At 51.3% G+C, this 5,395-nt stretch overlaps 1 pseudogene; it reads right to left on the bottom strand.

The window, feature by feature from the left end:
* Positions 1-4,906: 4,906 nt before the first annotated feature.
* LOC147670610 (small nucleolar RNA U3) lies at positions 4,907-5,077 on the bottom strand (annotated as a pseudogene).
* Positions 5,078-5,395: the final 318 nt, after the last annotated feature.

Genomic DNA, 5,395 nt, shown 5'->3' with positions numbered 1-5,395 from the left:
TCCCTTCCACTTTTTGCTGATGTGCCTCATGTGTTTTGTTGGTGTTAGCTGCTCAGGGCACTGTGCCACTGCCAATCAGTGCCACAGTGCAATTGCTCCCTATGAAAAGTGTATATGTGATTGATTTCCATGAATGGCTCATTTGGTTTACTGTCAGTCCCCCGTTAAGTGCACCAGGAGCGCCAGGGCTTGTAAATACCAATGCTGCTGGTGCGCTTGCAGCACTGGGTGTGCCACCCACAGAAGCGGCCTGGTAAAAAAAATGTGCCTAAGGTCTGCCATTTCAGAACCTGCGTGCAGTCTGGTACGGTCATGCTGACTGCGCCAGTACACCTACTTGCCAGTCCTTAAACCTTCCCTTAACTTCATATTAGTCACCCCTATGGTAGGCCCAAGGGCAGGGTGCATTGTAAGCATAAGGTAGGACAAGCCCTGATGTGTGTGGCATATCCTTATAGTGAATTACAGCCATTTTCGTTTTTCACTATTGTAAGGCTACCTAGGCCTAGGCCTGGGCCAGAATGGGCTGATGGAATTATTACACTCTATAATCACAACAGACTCAGAGAGCATGGTAGAAAGTCAAGTTTAGTATGCCTGAACTCAGAATAATAAATACTTCTCTTAGTAAAGTTTATTTTAATATCCTGTGTTTGCAAATACTACTTTTAGAAAGTTAGTATTTGCTTGCCTAACCATTTCAGCCCGCCTCTGCTCTGATGTGTATCTGCTGTCTGCTTCTGTGTGTGATAGGGCTGGGGAATTCCAGGGGACAGGCTGGGGTTGACAGGTGGTGAATAGAGAGATTACACAGGTGGTGAATAGAGAGATTACACCAGGATGGGTGGGGGTGGGGGGGGTGGGTGCCCCTTGACTCTGAATAGGGCTTTGCTCTGCCACCACAATGCTGGCTCCGCCCCCTGGGGAGCGACTGATGACTCTGCCCTGCACCTGGTCCAGGAAGAGGGAAGACTGTCAACAGAGTGCCCCTGACTGTACTTGTCACCACAATGCTGGCTCCACCTCCTGGAGACCGTCTGATGTCTCTGCCCTGCACACTGAAAGAAGAAGCCAGAGTCTGCAAAACAAAGTGCTCCAGAGCTGAACTGGACTATGGAAAGGCCGCCCTAGCCTGAAAGAACAAAAGAAACTGTGTATAAAAAGAGGAGCCCTGCTCCTAACAAATCAGATCCTGTTTTGACCACGAAGAACCTCTGCCCGACTAGAAGTACCAAGAAGAAGCTGAAGGAGTAAAGACTGTCCCTGACCTGAAGGACTGGCCTGCAGTGGTGCCTTGCTGAGGAAGGAGAGGAAAGGACTTGGTTATATTTGTGCCTGAAACGATCTCCAAGGCCGTGATCTTGAGCTAGCCACCTGACCTGAGCCCCAGGACCATTGGGCTCATTGTGCCCTCGCCCGTCTTCTGCTAAGCTGTGTGCTTCCTTCCCACCGGAGCTGTGACCTCTGGTGCCCTCGCCCCCTCCTAGGGCCGTGACACTCGGGAGCCTGGCCGCCTTTGCCCGCTGAGAGCAGCTTGAGTTCGAGCCGCTCTCTCCGCACTTGTGATGGGACGCCTGCTCCCCTGTCACCTCGCGTGCAACTGGAGCGCGTGGTGTGCCCCACCCGCCGGAAATCAAATCGGAGCCCGATCCCTTGCCTTGGACGGCCCGTACGCCTGAAACGTACCCGGCCGCCCCGCTTTTGCCCTGCCACATCTACACAGGCCACGCCGCACTCTGCCGAGCCCCCAGTACGGTCCGTACTGAGGGCCCCGTGCCGCGCCTGCCTGTCCGGAAGCATCAAGCCCCCAAAGACCCCAAGGTACGCCTCACCCGCCGGTGCCTACTAGAAGAGTACGACTCGTCATCACCAGGTACGCCGTGCGGACCTGAGCGCCGCATCTACAACGTCCAAGTCAAAGTACTGTACCCTGCAAACTCCATTTGGAGTTCGCACCGGAATGAGTCACCCTTGTGAGTCCCTGTATAGTGTACTCTAGGTACCCAGGTCATAGGTGCAGCCTAGGCCTACCAGGGGCCGCAGCATGTATTATGCCACCCCAAACCGACACCACAGGTCTGATCACACAGCCTGGGTAAGGTGGTGTAATCACCCCTTACTTAGATATAGTATATCTATATCTACAAGTTTGCGCTATATAAAACTTTATAAGGAAAATAAACATATTGACACATAGTAACCTATAAGTCACTCCTATGGCAGACCTTAACAATCCTGGAGGCAGAGTGCTTGGTTTTATGTGAAAAGGTGCTCGAGCATGAGCTGAGCCTCTCTGCAGCTTTCAGAACCATCTCCTTATAGCTGTTCTATGATATAGCCATACCATATACTCTTAAGTGCATTATAATCCTCGCGGTTAATGCTAACTTTGGTTTGGCTTTATCAGCCCTTCAGACAGTGACCAACAACATCAGAATGGCACTGGATGAGGGCAGCTCCCTGATTCTGGTGCTGTTGGATCTTTCCGCCGCTTTCGATACGGTGTCTCACACGGTGCTCCTTGACCGCCTAGGTGAGGTGGGTGTGGAGGGAGAGGCTCTGACCTGGATGAAGAGCTTTCTGACTGGTCGTGTCCAAGAAGTTAGGCTGGGCTCCCACAAATCCACACTAAGGGAGCTCAATAAGGGAGTGCCACAAGGCTCATGCCTTAGTCCTACACTCTTCAACGTGTATGTGGCACCCCTAGCCAACCTGGCTAGATCTTTTGGGTTCACCCCGGTGTCGTACGCTGACGACACCCAACTCCTTTTCCCGTTTAAAACTCTCACAGCTGCAATAAAAAGAACTTTTGCAGATGGTATGAGAGCCATTGCAGACTGGATGTCAACTAACTGTCTGCAGTGCAACGTGGGGAAAACGGAGGTAATGTGTTTCGGGCAAGCAGCGACATATTGGTCATCTGACTGGTGGCCCGCGGAGCTTGGCCCTGTCCCCACCCCCAAGAGTTCCGTCAGGAACCTGGGAGTACTTTTTGACCAGCAACTTACCTTCAAGGGACATGTCAATCAGGTGGCTGGTACCTGTTTCCGGGCTATCTGGATGCTGAGACGAGTCTTCCCCTATATACCAGACCATCACAGAAAAACGCTCGTGCAGGCTCTGGTCATCAGCAGGGTGGATTACTGCAATGGGCTGCTCCTCGGAGCAAACGAGGAGCAGCTCAGTAAATTGCAAGTAATCCAAAACACAGCAGCAAGGATTGTCCTGAATGTTCCAGCTAGGACTCCTTCAAACCCCCTGCTGAAGAGACTCCACTGGCTTCCAGTGAGGAAGCTAGTCCAATTTAAGACTCTTTGCACAATCCATAAGAGCAGGATAGGAGAGGGCCCGAAGTACATGACTAAGATCTTTCAGCCCTATATCCCGGGGCGTTCTTTGCGCTCTACTCATCAGCAGCTCTTACAGACACCAAGAATAAAAAAAACCAGACAAGGTGGCCGTGCATTAGCTTATGCCGGCCCAATACTCTGGAATTCTTTGCCCCCAGAACTCAGATCAATCTTCAGTCATCTGTGTTTCCGGAAGAATTTAAAGACTTACCTATACCCCGAGAAATAAACTACCTTCAGTTCCGGCACTCCTTAACTATCATGCTCTCGTAACCTGCACAATCTCGTGGCACAGCAATAGCGCAGAGATACCCCTTCGGGAGTCTAGTCTGGCGCTTTATAAGAATATAAAATAAATAAATAAAATAATAAATAAATAAATCAAAACATGTCTTGTAAGGTGTCGAACACTTTGGAATACCACCTCCCCACCCCCGCCAGTCCTGGCGGCGGGGGTAGCATTCCACCCTTCTAGAGGGAGAAGACATGTAGTTGCTGGTATACCCGATTAAAGTTGAACAGAGCCTCAGCATCACAAAATGGATGCTGTTGCCACAGACATAAGTCTGCCCTCCTGCTGCTGGATGAAACTCCAGCATAGGAGGCCTGGACAATAGGTCGCCTGCCCAGGGAGGTGCTATCACCTCCCCAGACAGGACATTCGTGTATTGGGGCAGGAAGGGCTGCATTCAGTGAATGCTTTCCAGACACTGCCTGGGGCACACAAGGTGCTCCATGCATTTCCCAGTTCAAACCGGTAGCTGGGGCGCGCTGCCCCAGCTGTGGCGCGAAACTGGACAAAGGGGAAGCGGTGTAACCACCCCCTCCCCAGGTCCACCCATAGGAGGGACCTTCAAGTTAGTCCAACCCCTAAACTTAGTATAAGTATAGGATCCTAGTCCCTAGGACTTTAGATTACCCTGGACGAAACTTTGAAACCTATATCCTGGACCTTCGACATTTCATTTCGACTGGAAGACGGAAGACATCTCCCTTGTGGTCAAGGAGTGACCACCCTGTTCAAACAAGCACCAACAGCAACTTTGCTGGTCTGCATTTTCGAGGATCCCGCCAGACCCTGAAGAATCTGTGACGCAGGACATGGACTTCCAGACATCTCTGACCCCGACCTTCGCTCCCAGCAAAGCTGAGACCCGAGGCGGACACAAGAGACGTGGGACCGGCACTGTTCCAAACAAGCTGCGAGGGTGAGCGCACGCGCACAGAAGTCACTCTAAGCGCGCAGAGTGCTGTATTTAGCGCACACTCCTGCGACACCGTTCGCGCCGTCTCTTATACAATGCGAGCGGCGTGAAACACTGCCATTTCCTCGTTGCAGGAGACGACGATTCTTGCAGGGCACAGCTGCGGGGCTGATTGTGGTCCTTTGAATTAGTATTCGTGCAATTAACGTGATTACTAACTCAGAGGGTCACAATCAACCCCGCAGCTGTGCACTGTAAGAAAAGAAATACAGTGTGTGAAACACGACGTGTGATAAAGCACACGTCGTGTTTGACTTTGCTTTTCTTTTCTTAATTGCGCTCAGTTGCGGGGCTGCTTGTGACCCTTCCTCCAGCTGTCATGTAAAGGAGAGATGGACGGTCACCCATAGAAATCCGCGGTTGCATGAATGCGACACTGTCCACTCGCTCGAAAACAAGACACTTTTGTAACGCATTTCCTCTGTGAAGCACTGTAGAAATGATCCCTGAAAGACTAGTCCTTCAATAAACGTTTGCAGCTCATAGGGACAGGTGTGTAGACAGGAGCCTGAGGTGGGAGGGAAAGTACGAGGGTGCAGTGGGAGAGAGCGAGCCTGCGAGACAGAGAACTTGAGGCAGACAGTGACAGGGAAAGACAGCACGCACGAGAATTATTGAGGCAGGAGAGACAAACCTCTCTCATGTCATCTTGATTGATAGAATGCGAGAGATTGGCGTGACAGACACAGCTTTGTCATGGGTAAAATCTTTCTTGTCCAATAGGTCCCAATCTGTGTCCTTGGGTCCCTACCTATCCAGCGAAAAACCCATTACATCGGG

The sequence above is a fragment of the Lissotriton vulgaris genome, unplaced genomic scaffold (genome assembly GCF_964263255.1).
Source record: "Lissotriton vulgaris unplaced genomic scaffold, aLisVul1.2 SCAFFOLD_2766, whole genome shotgun sequence".
Lineage (NCBI taxonomy): Eukaryota > Metazoa > Chordata > Amphibia > Caudata > Salamandridae > Lissotriton > Lissotriton vulgaris.
This window is presented reverse-complemented; position numbering and strand designations above follow the sequence as displayed.